The following is a 17,998-nucleotide window of genomic DNA, read 5'->3' on the forward strand; positions in this document are numbered from 1 at the left end:
TGTACGTTTATGCATGGGACCACTGACGTGCCTGTGCTAATGGCTAATTTAGAAGCTCCTCCCACACATGCTGGCATCATGCCCCCTGGCTTGTCATGTTTCCCTTCCCACCGTCACCAACACTGTGTGGGTTGTGCACAGAGTGTCAGCCAGAGATATCACCCAACTTGTCCTCTCTTTAAGGAGAAGGTGGGTGCCCTCTGGCAGCACGCCATGGTGGCCAACCTCAACGCAGGGAAGGATATCAGTATAGCCCGTCCTTGAGACCCATACTGACCCTATCCCACTCTCTATCCTATCCCTTTCTTCCACCCCGCATGGTTCCCCTCCACCAAGCAGAGAGAATGTGTGTGTTGCGAAATGGGGCCAAACACAGCCAATAAATTGTGGGGGTTCTGGGCACGATTCAGTCCTGAATTCCACTTTTGCTGACTCCTCCTGGGCCCGCCTGAGGCAGCTGGATGCAGTGCTAACACTGACCACTAGAGGGAACCAACCCTGCCCTTTGCTCTCCCCTTTCCCTGAGCCTTTGGGGGCTTCCCCAGGTCCCTGGGGATGAAGAACCCAGACTCAAGGTATTGCCCCAGCTCCTTGGACCGGCAGCAGAGATACAAACCAAGAAACAGAAATCCCGGGGACAGACAGGAACCACAAGCGTTTCCTCCCCTAGCCCTGATATCTTCAGAGAATCTCAAAGTTAGAAGAGCTCTTGAAGGTTTGAGTGTCTTTCCCGGTTTTGAAACTCAGAACACATCAGGCCGAAAGACGCCCTATGCAGCCGTGGAAGCCCCTCCTCTTTTTTCTCCTCCTCCTTTCCAGATCTGTATAGAGCTTATCTATACAGATTTTGTTGCCAAGGGCCTGCCTGTGCATTCCCACGTCTGACCTTGTCTTGTGAAGGAGGTATTATTATCACCCCATTTCACAGGTCAAGACACTGAGGTTAAGAGAGTCTGACTACATGAGCTACCTCAGCCAGGGCAGTCGATCTCCACAACCTTGCTCTCTTCCCACATTGTGTCATTCAAAGTCCTTTCTCAAGGCGTGGCACGGTGGCTCATGCCTGTAATCCCAGCACTTTGGGAGGCTGAGGTGTGTGGATCAGCTGAGGTCAGGAGTTCAAGGCCAGACTAGCCAACATGGCAAAACTCCATCTCTCCTAAAAATACAGAAATTAGCTGGGCATGGTGGCACAAGCCTTTAATCCCAGTTATTCAGGAGGGTGAGGTGGTAGAATCGTTTGAACCCAGGAGGCAGAGTTTGCTGTGTGCCAATATCGTGCCACTGCACTCCAGCCTTGGGGAAAGAGCAAGTCTCCATAGAAAAAAAAAAGTCCTTTCTCCAGAGCAGGTAGTATTGTGCTACTCAGTTACATAGTTATTTTAGTTTCTTTCTCCTTCCTTCCTTCCTTCCTTCCTTCCTTCCTTCCTTCCTTCCTTCCTTCCTTCCTTCCTTCCTTCCTTCCTTTCTTTCTTTCTTTCTTTCTTTCTTTCTTTCTTTCTTTCTTTCTTTCTTTCTTTCTTTCCTTCCTTGTTTCTTTCTCTCTCTCTCTTTCTTTCTTTCTCTTTCTCTCTTACTCTTTCTTTCTCTCTCTCTCTCTTTCTTTCTTTTTTTTTTTTTTTTTTTTTGAGACGGAGTCTCGCTCAGTCACCCAGGCTGGAGTGCAGTGGCACTATCTCGGCTCACTACAAGCTCCACCTCCCGGGTTCACGCCATTCTCCTGCCTCAGCCTCCCGAGTAGCTGGGACTACAGGTGCCTGCCACCTCGCCCGGCTAGTTTTTTTGTATTTTTTAGTAGAGACGGGGATTCACCGTATTAGCCAGGATAGTATCGATCTCCTGACCTCGTGATTCGCCTGTCTCGGCCTCCCAAAGTGCTGGGATTACAGGCTTGAGCCACCACGCCTGGCCCTTCCTTCCTTCCTTCCTTCCTTCCTTCCTTCCTTCCTTCCTCTCTCTCTCTCTCTTTCTCTCTCTTTCTCTCTTTCTTTCTTTCTTTCCGTCTTTCTTTCTTTCTTTCCGTCTTTCTTTCTTTCTTTCTTTTCTTTCTTTCTTTCTTTCCGTCTTTCTTTCTTTCTTTCCGTCTTTCTTTCTTTCTTTGGAGATGGAGTCTCATTCTGTTGTCCAGGCTGGAGTGCAGTGGCATGATCTTGCCTCACTGCAACCTCCACTTCCTGGGTTCAAGTAATTCTCCTGCCTCAGCCTCTCTAGTAGCTGGGTTTACAGGCACCCTCCACTATGGCAGACTAAGTTTTGTACTTTTTTATTAGAGATGGGGTTCACTATGTTGGCCAGGCTAGTCTCAAACTCTTGACTTTAGGTGATCCACCCTCTCTGGCCTCCCAAAGTCCTGAGATTACTGGCATGAGCCACCGCTCCTAACCCAGTTATTTCAGCTTCTAAATCCCTCTGAGTGCAGGGATCCTGCCCCCAACACAAGGGGATCTTTGCCTCATTTTGTCTTTCCATAAGGGGCAGATTGTTCTTTATTCCCAGGTGAGAATAGCGCAGTGGCATGGGGTGCCTTGTGGAAACCTCACAACAGGACAAGGCGAAGGCAGAGAAAGCCAGGACTGAGCCTCCTGTCTCCTGGTGCCCAGGGTTGGGGTTGTTTCACTGTCATCTGGAGGTCACAAGCATCAGATGCCCCCAGAGATGAGAGCAGGAAAGAACATCCTCACGGGCACTGAAATCATGCCCCGCTGAATTTAAGAGCATCTAGCACTTGACGCTGTAGAAACACAAGCAAGGAAACAAGGAAACGTTTCTAGAAGTGGTTGACTGTGGTGTTGGCAACCAACATTGAAAACCCACAGCCCTGTGGCCCAGGATGTGAATGCTGTGGCCCTGCCATCTCCCCACTTTCAGAGCAGAAGACAGGGCTCCTTTTTCTGCCGTCATTCCCGAAGCATTACCCGACCAGCGCCCCAGACTCATCATCTGCTGGGAGTGCACTGGGCTGTGGGCTGTTCTCCAGGCAGGGCTGCAGGAGGGTCCAAGAGCAGTGTCATCAATGGTACCAGCTCTGAGAAAGATGGGGCCAAGAGAGGGTGCACACACCACTTTCCCCATTCTCCTTCCAGCACCAGCAAAGAAGAGGAGCCAGGTGGGAACGGAGGAGGGTCCCTGAGCTCCACGTAGCTTCTGCCTCCCCCACCATCCTTTCTCCAATGTGAACTGGGACAGACGGCACCCCATGACAGGGTCTTTTAGCCAGTGCTGGGGACTTAGATGTGGATTTTCGGCCATGGAAGAAGTCTCCAGCTGCCCTTAGGAATGAGGGCAGCAGGGGCCCTAACTGGGGACCACTCCAGAACTGCGCAGGTGGGCACAGGGCTGGCGAGGCTCCCCAGACAGGTTACTGCCAGAAGCACGTGGGATCAGCCAGGGCAGGGGAGTGTCTCTTCTCACCTCTCCACTTCTGTTGACCCCAGAGTTATGGTGACTCAGAGGACTCCAGGGACCCCTGGGGAAACAACTTTACAAAGGGTTACCATGGCAACCATGGACCAGAGGGAAGAACTGAGGCCCACAGGTGTGGGTAGAAGTTCGTTATCCTTTTCTCTAGTCTCGATCTTCCCAGGGCCTTGAGCAATGGAGACCATGTCCATCATTCATTGCTAGTAAAAAATCAACTTTGAGGTAGACTTGGGATTTTCCTGACAGTCCTGGGAAGTGGCCCACTGTTGGGGCATCACTTGGGGCCAGATCCCTGGCTCCTGCAGGCTGAGAGACTACCCAACAAGAGCCTCCGCATGGCCAGTGGGGAGAGACTGGGCTTCGCACTTCTGGTATCAGCTTCAAAAGGCTCAGGATAGGTCAGATGCGGTGGCTCACAGCTGTAATCCTTCCACTTTGGGAGGCCGAGGCAGGTGGATCATGAGGTCAGGAGTTCAAGACCATCCTGGCCAAGATGGTGAAACCCTGACTCTACTAAAAATAGAAAAATTAGCCTTGCGTGGTGGCACTGCCCCTGTAATTCTAGCTACTGGGGAGGCTGAGACACAAGAATTGCTTGAACCCGGGAGGCAGAGGTTGCCGTGAGCCAAGACTGCACCACTGCACTCCAGCCTGGGCGACAGAGTGAGACTGACTTTGTCTCCAAAAAAAAAAAAAAAAAAAAAAAAGAAACAAACAAAACAAAAGAAAAGTAGAAAAATCCCCATCTCTGAGTTCACCATTACCTAGCTCCTTATCCACTGAGATGCAAAAATGGGAAGCAGGGGCCCCAGGGCCACCAGGGACAGAGCAGCATTATCATTTAGTCTGAATCCATAAAAACAACCTAGGTTTCATCTCGGACTCCCTGCTCATAGGGAAGGTGGGAAAGAAGAGTTGGCAAAAAGCAGGGAGCTGCTAGTGCTCCCTCAGGAAGGAAAACTGTTGGGTGGAGTGGACAGCATTTGGGTGAGGGGAGGAGAGGGAGCAGGGTGTGAAGGGAGGGAGGGAGTGTGGTGCACTGAACTCGGCTGTTTGGGAAACTGTTTTTGTAGACAAGCCACGGTTAGAGGAACCCGTTGCTCTGGCAAACAGACCTCACTGGAAGGGATGGAACACATGCTCGCCTGTGTCCCAAAGGGAAACCCAGCTTCAGCCTTGGTGTGTACCCGGAATGGGGTGGTCGTTGACTTTGAAGTGCCACAGAAGGCAACCCAGAACCACACCGGAACCTACTGCTGCACAGTCACTAACCAGCTGGGCTCTGTCAGCAAAGACATTGCTGTCATTTTTCAAGGTAACCTTTGCTGCCCTGCTGTCAGGCGCAGGATGGAAACCCCTTAGGGGTTTGGGATTCTTAACCAAATGTGAAAATCAGAAAGATTCTACTAGGTTGGGAAGAATGAGACTCAGAAGTGGGCCTGGTGGGCGATGGTGGGTGATCCTCGTACTTTGTGGCCTTCCTAACTCAATCTTCTGTGCTTGGACAGGACTGGATGAAAGAATCAGCTCTACCCTCTTTGTCGTTATTACCGTTGCCCTTGGAGTGGGTGTCATCACCATAGCACTGTATTTGAGCTATCGGCCCTGCAAAGTGGACCGGGGGAAATTGCTCTCTAGACAGAAAGAGGAGGACAAAGAGGAAGAAAGCCAGTTTGCTGTTGAGGAAGAGAAAAGTACAACTCATATAATTGACAGCTATTTGATTGAATGAGACTTCTGCTACTGTGGTTTCCCAGGGAGAAGGGATAGAGGAGAAAGGAAGAAACAGAATGGCAGGCTGCATTTCCCTTTGTGTTCTTCTGTCTGTAAAATAGTGTTTCAGGCCCCCATATCCCATGTGTCCAATATGTCCAGAAGCTCACCTTTCTCTCTCTGTCACCTTTTTTTTTTTCCAAGATAGAGTCTCGCTCTTGTTACCTAGGCTGGAGTGCAATGATGCGATCTTGGCTCACTGCAACTTCAGTCTCTCGGGTTGAGGTGATTCTCCTGCCTCAGCCTCCCCAGGAGCTGGGATTACAGGTGCACACCACCACAGCAGGCTAATTTTTGTATTTGTCTTAGAGGTGGGGTTTCACCATGTTGGCCAGGCTGGTCTCATACTCCTGTCTTCAAGTGATTCGCCTACCATGGCCTCCCAAAGTTCTGGGACTACAGGTGTGAGCCACTGCGCCCAGCCACCTTTCTCTTTTGATCTCACTCTAGTCATTAGGAATCTCAGTCTCAATGTTTGATTTTTTTTTTTTTTTTTTTTTTTTTTTTTTTTTTGAGACGGAGTCTTGCTCTGTCGCCCAGGCTGGAGTGCAGTGGCCGGATCTCAGCTCACTGCAAGCTCCGCCTCCCGGGTTCACGCCATTCTCCTGCCTCAGCCTCCCGAGTAGCTGGGACTACAGGCGCCCGCCACCGCGCCCGGCTAGTTTTTTGTATTTTTTAGTAGAGACAGGGTTTCACCGTGTTAGCCAGGATGGTCTCGATCTCCTGACCTCGTGATCCACCCGTCTCGGCCTCCCAAAGTGCTGGGATTACAGGCTTGAGCCACCGCGCCCGGCCCAATGTTTGATTTTTAAGAAGGCCTCTTGTGCCTTGCCAGTTGCATCATCAGTCCACTCTTAGATCTTAAAAAACAAACAACAAAAAAAGAATCTGTCCTTTCCTCATGCTTCGCACTGCCCTTTTCTCTTAAACATCATACTAAAGTCAGGCACATCTTAGAAATGCAACTCATATTTCATGGTTTTCTGATTTCTAACTGGGAACTCAATTTGTAGTCCAGGGACAGGACTTTGAAGGGAGTAAGTATCAAATACGGGGCTAGGAGTCAGAGCTCTGTTCCCATCTCCACTTTTCCTTGCTCCCCTGACCTGGGCTTCTGGAGTGCCAGCTCCCAGAGATGAGCTTGTTGACATCATTAAGGATCAGTGGCAAGCTTCAACTCAGTAACCATCTGTTGTGGGTCTTGGGGGAGTATACAGATGGTAAGAAATTCCACTTTGGGCCGGACAAGCATCCTATCTAGCCCAGTGTCCTGTCTGTGAAGTAGAAGGTAGAGTTCTTCCATGGAATTGGCCTCATAGGTTAAGCACTCCAAACATCTCTGAATTCCTTTTGATAGAGAGATCAACTGTGAGTTCGCATTTGCCAGTTTTCTTTTTTTTACCCATATGGGTGTCTAGGTTAGAGTTCCAATGTTTACTCTCCCTTTTCATCTGTCTGCATATTTTCATCTGTCTGCAAACAATGTCCCTGAAGCTTCAAGAGGAATCCTCTTGTGAAAATGTTCATATGATTTTATGATTCAGCTTCCTTCCCTGTCTTTGGGAAAGAGTATATTCACCCTTGGAGAAGGCATGAGGAATCATAAAACCAGATCTTTTCTCCCAAATCAGTCAAGAAATGTTCACTGAAATGTTGCTGTGGTAAAAATAAAAGTGATTTTGTGATACCAAATGCATTTCCCTTCCCTTCTGTGTCATTGCTGAAAGCTCTTATTATGTCAAATAGTTGCATTTTATAACTTTTCTTTTTTTTTTTACATGGAGTCGCACTGTGTTGCCCATGCTGGAGTGCCGTGGCGTGATTTCGGTTTGCGTCAACCTTCAACCTCAGTTCAAGCAATTCTCTGCCTCAGCCTCGCAAGTAACTGCAATTACAAGTGCTTACCACCATGCCCAGCTAACTTTTTGTGTTTTTAGTGGAGACAGGGTTTCACCATCTTGGCCAGGCTGGTCTTGAAGTCCTGACCTTGTGATCCACCCACCTTGGCCTCCTAAAGTGCTGGGATTACAGGTGTGAGCCACCGCTCCCGGCTGCATTTTATAACTTTAAGTACAATTTCAAAGGGAATAACACGGTGTTGATAGCATAAACAACCAGCCCAGGTTAGGGTGTGCATTAGCTCAGGGCAGCAGACTATTTTACCTGTTTCAAAAGTGAAAATCAGGCCAGCGGCGGTGGCTCACATCTGCAATCCCAGCACTTTGGGAGGCTGAGGTGGGGGAATCACTTGAGCCCTGGAGTTTGCAAATAGCTGGGGCAACATGGCAAAACCCCATTTCTTAACCCACATCTAGTGGCACGTTCCTGTAGTCCCAGCACTTGAGAGTCTGAGGTGGGAGGATCACTTGAGTGCGGGAGGTGGAGGGTCGCAGCGAGTTGAGATCATGCACTGCACTCCAGCCTGGGCTACAGAGCCAGACCCTGTCCCAAAAACAAATCAAAGGAAACAAAAACGAAAACTAGAGTTCAGATTTCCAGATAGAGAGAGGTGCATAGCTTTCCAAATAGCAGATACTAGCCAGAAAAAACGGTGGCATCAGACAGCAGAGGGAAAACATTTTCCCATTCTTCCCAGACCTCCTCTCAGTCTGGTGTTGTAGATTAAGAGTAAAAATAACCCTTTGGTTTCATCACATGCAAGGCTGTGGGGATATAGCAGTGAACAAAACATTGTCCCTGGCTTCCACAAATGTATTAGGAAAGCTATTTAGACAAATAAGTAGGAGATTACATTTGTGCATGAACTCCTATGACTGGGCAGACAGATTGTTATGAGAAAGCATAACTCGGATCAAGGAAGGCTTCCTGGAGGGACATGAAGTATCTTGACTTTGCAAAATAGCATCATCCCCGAACATGACCTTTTCAACCTGGATGTTTCCACTAGGTGGAGCTACTGCTCTCTCATCCTGTGAGTCTAATATAAATCATCCACTTTCCCAGAATTGAGCATTTGGGGAAGTAAGTTAAGAAGCAGGTTTCAGAGACAGGAGTATAGAGCCGCCCCATCCGGGGATCCACAGCCATTTCGGTGTCAGGATCAGCTGCATCAGGGCTGTAGTTATCCTGTATCTGCAAATGCTGCCTCATGGCCTCAGTGCCTTGAAGCAGAGCGAATCCAAAAAGGAAGGGAAAAATGAGCCAGGCGTGGTGGTGTGCACCTGTAATCCCAGCTGCTGGGGAGGCTGAGGCAGGAGAATCGCTTGAACCCGGGGCGCGGAGGTTGTAGTGAACTGAGATGGCGGCATTGCACTTCAGCCTGGGCAACCGAGTGAGACTCCCGTCTTGAAGAAAATTAAAGCAAAAACAAACAAACAAATACAAAACAAAGCAAACAAAACCAAAAAGGGAGGAAGAAGGGGGCCACTTGGACTTTCTAGTTCCAGCAGGGAGAGCCTGGAGGCTTAGCCGGCTGCTGCCTTTGCTTGTCACTGCCACAGGGTGTCAGTGTTGACAGATGGTCCCACACAGTACCATCAAACCAAGTGGGTCTGCAGATCCGGGTTCCCAGCTGCTGTGGATCTCTGAGGAGGAGGATCTGCTTCTTCGGGGCCTGGTCCAGCTGCGGGTGTCCTCTTGCTTGGGTTTCCAGGGTTCCAGTTCCTTCCTGAAGGATATTCCCCACCACCAGGGGTCAGGCGCCCCTTCTCTTTGACTCTCTTTTTTTTTTTTTTTTGGAGACCGAGTCTCGCTCTGTCTCCCAGGCTGGAGTTCAGTGGCGCGATCTCGGCTCACTGCAAATTCCACCTCCCGGCTTCAAGCAATTTTCCTGCCTCAGCCTCTGGAGTAGCTGGGATTACAGGTGTGCGCCATCACGCCCGGCTAATTTTTGTGTTACTGGTAGAGATAGGGTTTCATCATGTTGGCCTTGTTGTTCTCAAACTCCTGACCTCAGGTGATCTGCCCACCTCCCAAAGTGCTGGGATTTCAGGCTGAGCCACCATGCCTGGCTTCACTGATTCTTAAAGCAGGAAGGGTCTCACATTTCTCTTCCAGTATAATAGAGCTTCTGAGGGTAGCTGCCTTCATTGTCTATAGGAGGAGGCCCTAACCCCTAAATGGTTTTGATCATATTGTTTCTGAACATTATAACAATCAGCTTAGGCTTAAGTTACAGCTACCTTGATTATCTCCAGAGGAAGAGTGGCCTTTAATGCTCCAAAAGTTTATCGTCTTTATTATTATTTTTGAGACAGAATCTTGCTCAGCCACCCAGCTGCAGTGCAGTGGCCTGATCGGCTCAGTGCAACTCTGCCTCCTGGGCTGGAATGATTCTTGTGCCTCAGTAGCTGGGAATACAGGTGTGTACCACCACACCTGGCTAATTTTTATATATTTAGTAGAGATGGGGTGCCACCATGTTGGCCAGGCTGGTCTCGAACTTCTGACCTCCTCCCGCCTCAGCCTCCCAAAGTGCTGAGATTACAGGTGTGAACCACCGTGCCTGGCTGTTTATCTTCTCAAGGATGGTCAGGGTGGCATTCTGGTGTCTTTCTCTCTAGACCCGAGAAAGCATAAGTTATATCTTTAGTGGGACTTCTTACCATAGGATTAATAATAGTATTTACCTTAGAGAGTTATAGTTAGAAAGAAATGACCTAATACTTGTAATAAAGTAACATGGTACTGGAGACATGTGTTCACATTTGTTGGTTTTTATTATTACACTGATAATTCTGGTGGGAATTAAGCACATCATTATAATCACAGTAAACTCAAAGGGAGAATCAGAAATCCATGGTAACCTTGAGGGCCATCAAAAGTCATAGACACCGTGCACAGCTTTCCGATTTTTCTAGTCTTTTTCTTGCTCCTTCCACTACTTTCCCCCCAGTTTGGTCCCCTAAGATTTAGAACTACTAGTAGGGTGACCAGTCCTATTAGCTGAGTTTGCATTGAGCTGAGGGATTCTTCAAGGAACGTGGGACTTTTAGTGTTGACATTGAGAAAGTCTGCTGAAAACCAGGACAAGTTGGTAACCCTAATCCCAGCGGTGCTCATTTTGTGCCTCAGCATCCAGGGCCTTCTGAATTAAAGAAGCAGCCAGGCAAAGTATCAGCTTGTCTTGGCCTAGAAGCCCAGACCTGATAATTCAGAAGAAAAGGGAACGGATAAGTTCTGCTCTCAACTGTGTATAAAGGGAAAAAACCCACCATGTATATTTCGACAATGCTCATGGAAGAAATTCAGAAGTGGTCATTTTTAGGTTAGGGTAAATTCAGAAAAATGACAGAGTCAGGAAAACATTATCCCAGGGGTCAAGAATGACTCGAGCTCTGCCTACTGAACTCTTCCTTGTGCCAGTCTTGCTAATTTTATCTTCAGGGAGAGTTTTCATTAGAAAATACCATTAAGGGTCAGGCGCGGTGGCTCATGCCTATATTCCCAGCACTTTGGGAGGTTAAGGCGGGTGAATACCTTGAGGCCAGGAGTTTGAGACCAGCCTGGCCAACATGGTGAAACCCTGTCTTTACTAAAAATACAAAACGTAGCCCTGTCTGGTGGTGCACGCTTATAATCCCAGCTACTCAGGAGGCTGAGGCATGAGGATCATTTGAACCCAGGAGGTGGAGGTTGCAGTGAGCTGAGATTACACCACCACACTTCAGCCTCTGTCTCAAAAACAAAAATAGACTATTAACATTTTTTAGTTGTGAGAAGATATAAAAATTTCCATCTTAACCATTTTACGTATATAATTCAGTCACGTCAAAGTACATTCACATTGTCATGCAACCATCACCACCATCCATCTTCAGAACCCTTTTCATCTTGCACAGTCTAAATCCTTTGCTCATTAAATAGCTCCCTATTCCCTTCCTCCCCACAGCCTCTGGCAGTCACCATCCTACTTTTTGTCTCTATGAATTTGACTGCTCTGAGTACCTCATATGACTGATATCAGACAGTATTTGTCTTTTTGTGACTGGCTCAAGAGAAACACATTTTAGATGACTGGTTGGAATTAGGAGCAGGTGGAACCACAACTGGCCCAGGCCTCTCATCTTTTTCTCCTTTTTCCCTGTTCCACAAATACAACAGCTGTGGACACGTGGTCTCATCTCTGCGGTCCCTAACACAGTGGTTATCAACCTTGTTTACATATTAGAATCCCCTGGGAAAGTTTTCAAACTACTCTTGCCTGTACCAGATTCCAGGCTAATTATGTCAGAATCTCAGAGAGTGAGGGCTTACCTATGCATCGTTTACAAAACACCCTAGGCATCTCAAATTTGCAGTGGAAATTGCTGTCCACAGCAAGTTGATGAGCTGAAATGTGGAATAACAGTGGGTAAATCAAAAGAGTTTAAAGCAGATGGTCTTTAAGGTCTTTTTATATTAGAAAATGTGCAAAGTCATGTAGTATCTTTCTAATTCTCACCCAGCAGTGGTTGAGTGGATTCACCTACACCCGAGGGGAGCTGGGCGGACAGTCTCTGGAGTGTTGCTCCCCCTGCAGTTCAGTTATATGTTACGACCACCCCACTTTAGAACCCTCTTAGTCACCCAGGTAGGCGCTGGACATTGTCATTCCCCTGTCACGTGCAGTCAACAAATACTTACAAAGATGGGTCACCTTTCCTTTAAAAACACGCAAGCCAAGAGATAATGATAATTGTGTTCATTCCATTGACTTCTAAAGACCGTGAGATTTCTAAATAATTTTAAGGCCGAATGAAGGACATTGCAGGAATATTGATTCCAGCTCCGTACAAGAAATAGTTTTCTGCAGTGAGAGTGGTTTAATAGAATGAGGAGCCTTGTGAAAGTGATTCCTTTGGTTCTAGTGCTACACACTTGTATTTGGAATATTGACTTTAATGAATGCCGGAGGATAAGATTCGCAAAGTAGAAGAAACTAGACTGACTTATGAGGCCCTTCTAACTCCAAAATGCCATGAGTTTAAAGCCAGATAGTAGAAGAACGACGTAAGATGCAGGAATGACTTCTGAACTGAGAAATGCAGCAGCTCCAGAGTTCTGATTATTTCAGCTTTCAACCACTTCCCAAAGACTGAGTTATTAACTGTAAAATAGCCAAAAATGAACACAAGTGGGTCTTGTTATCAAGAAAATTTATTATAGTACATAAGAATCAGAACTTCTAAAGAAGATTAATTAGGGAGTTGATTATTTGCATTGCAGAATAATTCCTGACTTCATGAAATCATTTTTGGATACTAGAGTTCCTGTGAGCATTTTAGTATGGATTTATAGGTCACCAGTCACTTAGCCAAAGTGCTTGGGAGAGTAAAATCTTAACCCTAAAGAGCTAATCACCACTCTTTAGTGCTTATTTGGAAATAATAAACATCTGATATGTTTATATTTCCTTATTGTCATTAGAAAAACAATATAATTTCACTACAGGTGTTTAGACATGCCATCAGAAAACACAAAACATCCAAAAATTCAATGCAGAAATAACTACAATTTGAGTACTATAATATGTCAAAAATATCGTTGCATTTAATCCTCAAATAATCCTTGTAAAGCAATATTATTATCTCAGCTTGGTGAAGTAATTTATTCAGGAGCAACAAATGACGTACAACCCAAATCTTTCTGATTCTTTCCCTTACACCAAGTTACCCCAATCAACATCACTTAGAACAAACTTGCTCACAAACAGCTTGGAGACCATGTGTGTTTGGGTTAATTTTTGCCCTTAATATATTTTCAGTATGTGTTGCCAGTGTTTAAATGTTAGATTTCACATAAAAGCCTGGATGTCCTGGCTGTCTCAAAGAATCAGAAGGTCTGGAAGCCCAGTCCCTGCAGTCCTGATGGTGACAGGCTGGGTGGGTCCTACCTCAGCAGGGGCTTGAGTTCTGTAGATTGTGCTGGTTCCCACCCGTCTGTGTTGCATTCCCCAAAGGAAAGCGAGTGTCATCGGGGATTTATCCCCTCCCATCCAGCCCTCATTGCTTACGTTGTTATCTACCTGACACCTGTTGTCACTGCATTTGCAACCCCAAATAAACTCTCTCTTCCACTTCCCTTGGCCAAATTCAGATCCCAAATGCTCTGGTTCTGTATGTCTCCAAGTAATTTTTGCATTGTTCTCATTTCCCAAGAGTAGTTGGGCTTAAGGAAAATTCATCATAAAATTCTTCTGCACAGAAGTAGTTCTATGACATTGTTTCCTCTCCTGTTGGGGAGTTTTTGCCTCTGCACTTAATAGCCCTTCTTGTTTTCATTTCTTCCTGCTCCTGGAGGGCCAGGTTTGGTGTTACTGGTGATGGTGGGGGAGGAAGAAATGCCTTCAAGTCATCTCTGGGATGACTAATGAGCTATGACCAGCAAGCTGGGACCACTGAGCTGGTGGAATGGCCTTAGTGAGTAACAGACTGCAGTGATGTGTCAGCTTTCTTCTGGCCCAGGAACAGTCAAATCTTTTATATTTCAGCGGCCTGGTTCCCAATAGACCCTGCAGGCCCTACAGGTCATCTTCCCAAGCTGCCCCTTGCTCCATACCACCCCCTTCCACCCCAAAATATTATAGAAGGACACCTAGCCAGACAAAATGATACAACTTAATTTTATTAGGACATGGCTGGTGGGCACTGGAGTGGCACCTTCCGGAGCCAGGAGAGGCACTGGCAAGGGGTCACAGGATGCCACACGGGCACCTAGAAGCCACAGCTGCCCTCCACAGAGCGGCACTGCACCATGCGCAGGAATGTCTCGACCTTGTTCATGTCCTTCCTGAAACAGTGGAGCAGCCAGTAGTTCTTGAGCAGTGTGTCATCATTGTGCGAGTTTGTGTCAAACGTGCTGTAGGTCTGCTTGAAGATCTGCCCAGTCCGGGGGCTACCATCTTCCAGCCTCTGCAAAGTGAAGGAAGAGAAGGAGAGGCCAAGTGCTTGGTCACTGTTCCCTCCCTGTCTCATTCATTCATTTTCCTCCCTCCCCTCCAAGGGAGAAAGGCCTGGAGGATTCACCAGGGGAAATGAAGAATAAGGTGAGTTCTCTTGGGTCAGTGCCTGACTGCTAAAAAGAGGGCAGCAGTGTTTCTCTCCCCCAGCCCGCGAAGCCAGTGAGGTTCCAGGGTTGGGGACCCCCTGGCGCCACCCTCACCCCCATCAGCGTTTGGATGCCTTCCTCTAGGCTTTTTAGGAGGTCATAGACGTCGCTGTCTGAGGTGCCATACACCAGCCTGTTGGCAAACACACTCCTGAGGAACTGCACGGGCTCCAGCCAGGACTGGATGAGCAGTAGGGAGATGTGGAGCAGCTCTAGGTTCTGCAGGGGAAGGACGGGAAGTGGCTGTGCTGCCCGTGGCTCTGACCACAGGCCTCCCCCATCCCCGCCTGGGGGAGAAGGCATCCACTCACGGATTTCTGTTGTGTTTCCTCCATGTTGGAGGGTGTGGGAATAGACTCTGAGAAGCAGAGGGAGGTCTGGGGGTTCCGCAGGAATGAATACTTCTGTTGCTTTGGGATATAGGCTTCTTCCTAGGAGGAGGACCCCGCCACCAAGAAGGACTGCCGGTTTCTATGCTGGAGACGAGCTCCCATTGTTACTTTTCTGGGAACCTCACTCAGCATATGCTCATCTTCCTGCATTTTCGCTTCAGAAAACAACCCTGAACTCCTTAGTCTCCTCCCATGACTTCCCAGGGGGGAAAGTCACCCCTTCTTGCCACCCCAGACGCGCACCCATTCCCCAAGAGCTTACAAACTCCTGGTAGGTGTCAAAGGCCAGCCGGTGCAGGCGATAGGCGTGGATCATAGCGTTGTCAAAAAGCCTGGATAAGGGTACGCTTGGGACCCTACCAGCCTCTTGAAGCCAAGGCAGGCAGAGGAGGGCAAAAGCCAGGAGCAGGGACGTCTGGGAGCCTGGGGAGAAACCGGAGGACAACGGAGGAGGCCGAGAGCAAGAGGCCAGCACTGTCCCTGGCCCAGGAGCTGTTTTTTTTTTTTTTTTTTTCCTCTCTCTCCATCCCTCCAGGGTCCAGGAACATTGTGAGATTGGCCAAATATCTGGGCTTAGATGGTGATACTCACATTCAGAAGCCCCAAACCTGAGGATTAGTTTCCCCGTCCCATCTACAGGGCGCCGCCTCTTCCTTCGGGACACATCGTGTGGAAATGGATTTTACGGGCGCTTACCTGCAGCCATTGCAGCTAGGTGGGCTGTCCACAGGACCCTGAGTGGTTCGGGGAGTTGGGCCTTGGGATCCTGGAGTGGTCTCTTTTGGGCCCTTTTTATACCCTAGCCCCTTATCTCTCGCTGCTTGACCCCACCTGTTTCTCTGTACGTTTATGCATGGGACCACTGACGTGCCTGTGCTAATGGCTAATTTAGAAGCTCCTCCCACACATGCTGGCATCATGCCCCCTGGCTTGTCATGTTTCCCTTCCCACCGTCACCAACACTGTGTGGGTTGTGCACAGAGTGTCAGCCAGAGATATCACCCAACTTGTCCTCTCTTTAAGGAGAAGGTGGGTGCCCTCTGGCAGCACGCCATGGTGGCCAACCTCAACGCAGGGAAGGATATCAGTATAGCCCGTCCTTGAGACCCATACTGACCCTATCCCACTCTCTATCCTATCCCTTTCTTCCACCCCGCATGGTTCCCCTCCACCAAGCAGAGAGAATGTGTGTGTTGCGAAATGGGGCCAAACACAGCCAATAAATTGTGGGGGTTCTGGGCACGATTCAGTCCTGAATTCCACTTTTGCTGACTCCTCCTGGGCCCGCCTGAGGCAGCTGGATGCAGTGCTAACACTGACCACTAGAGGGAACCAACCCTGCCCTTTGCTCTCCCCTTTCCCTGAGCCTTTGGGGGCTTCCCCAGGTCCCTGGGGATGAAGAACCCAGACTCAAGGTATTGCCCCAGCTCCTTGGACCGGCAGCAGAGATACAAACCAAGAAACAGAAATCCCGGGGACAGACAGGAACCACAAGCGTTTCCTCCCCTAGCCCTGATATCTTCAGAGAATCTCAAAGTTAGAAGAGCTCTTGAAGGTTTGAGTGTCTTTCCCGGTTTTGAAACTCAGAACACATCAGGCCGAAAGACGCCCTATGCAGCCGTGGAAGCCCCTCCTCTTTTTTCTCCTCCTCCTTTCCAGATCTGTATAGAGCTTATCTATACAGATTTTGTTGCCAAGGGCCTGCCTGTGCATTCCCACGTCTGACCTTGTCTTGTGAAGGAGGTATTATTATCACCCCATTTCACAGGTCAAGACACTGAGGTTAAGAGAGTCTGACTACATGAGCTACCTCAGCCAGGGCAGTCGATCTCCACAACCTTGCTCTCTTCCCACATTGTGTCATTCAAAGTCCTTTCTCAAGGCGTGGCACGGTGGCTCATGCCTGTAATCCCAGCACTTTGGGAGGCTGAGGTGTGTGGATCAGCTGAGGTCAGGAGTTCAAGGCCAGACTAGCCAACATGGCAAAACTCCATCTCTCCTAAAAATACAGAAATTAGCTGGGCATGGTGGCACAAGCCTTTAATCCCAGTTATTCAGGAGGGTGAGGTGGTAGAATCGTTTGAACCCAGGAGGCAGAGTTTGCTGTGTGCCAATATCGTGCCACTGCACTCCAGCCTTGGGGAAAGAGCAAGTCTCCATAGAAAAAAAAAAGTCCTTTCTCCAGAGCAGGTAGTATTGTGCTACTCAGTTACATAGTTATTTTAGTTTCTTTCTCCTTCCTTCCTTCCTTCCTTCCTTCCTTCCTTCCTTCCTTCCTTCCTTCCTTCCTTCCTTTCTTTCTTTCTTTCTTTCTTTCTTTCTTTCTTTCTTTCTTTCTTTCTTTCTTTCTTTCCTTCCTTGTTTCTTTCTCTCTCTCTCTTTCTTTCTTTCTCTTTCTCTCTTACTCTTTCTTTCTCTCTCTCTTTCTTTCTTTTTTTTTTTTTTTTTTTTGAGACGGAGTCTCGCTCAGTCACCCAGGCTGGAGTGCAGTGGCACTATCTCGGCTCACTACAAGCTCCACCTCCCGGGTTCACGCCATTCTCCTGCCTCAGCCTCCCGAGTAGCTGGGACTACAGGTGCCTGCCACCTCGCCCGGCTAGTTTTTTTGTATTTTTTAGTAGAGACGGGGATTCACCGTATTAGCCAGGATAGTATCGATCTCCTGACCTCGTGATTCGCCTGTCTCGGCCTCCCAAAGTGCTGGGATTACAGGCTTGAGCCACCACGCCTGGCCCTTCCTTCCTTCCTTCCTTCCTTCCTTCCTTCCTTCCTTCCTTCCTTCCTTCCTTCCTTCCTCTCTCTCTCTCTCTTTCTCTCTCTTTCTCTCTTTCTTTCTTTCTTTCCGTCTTTCTTTCTTTCTTTCCGTCTTTCTTTCTTTCTTTCTTTTCTTTCTTTCTTTCTTTCCGTCTTTCTTTCTTTCTTTCCGTCTTTCTTTCTTTCTTTGGAGATGGAGTCTCATTCTGTTGTCCAGGCTGGAGTGCAGTGGCATGATCTTGCCTCACTGCAACCTCCACTTCCTGGGTTCAAGTAATTCTCCTGCCTCAGCCTCTCTAGTAGCTGGGTTTACAGGCACCCTCCACTATGGCAGACTAAGTTTTGTACTTTTTTATTAGAGATGGGGTTCACTATGTTGGCCAGGCTAGTCTCAAACTCTTGACTTTAGGTGATCCACCCTCTCTGGCCTCCCAAAGTCCTGAGATTACTGGCATGAGCCACCGCTCCTAACCCAGTTATTTCAGCTTCTAAATCCCTCTGAGTGCAGGGATCCTGCCCCCAACACAAGGGGATCTTTGCCTCATTTTGTCTTTCCATAAGGGGCAGATTGTTCTTTATTCCCAGGTGAGAATAGCGCAGTGGCATGGGGT

General features: G+C 48.1%; 1 pseudogene; it reads right to left on the reverse strand.

The window, feature by feature from the left end:
- Positions 1-13,983: 13,983 nt before the first annotated feature.
- LOC144329431 (somatotropin-like) lies at positions 13,984-15,473 on the reverse strand (annotated as a pseudogene).
- Positions 15,474-17,998: the final 2,525 nt, after the last annotated feature.

The sequence above is a fragment of the Macaca mulatta genome, chromosome 16 (genome assembly GCF_049350105.2).
Source record: "Macaca mulatta isolate MMU2019108-1 chromosome 16, T2T-MMU8v2.0, whole genome shotgun sequence".
Classification (NCBI taxonomy): Eukaryota; Metazoa; Chordata; class Mammalia; order Primates; family Cercopithecidae; genus Macaca; species Macaca mulatta.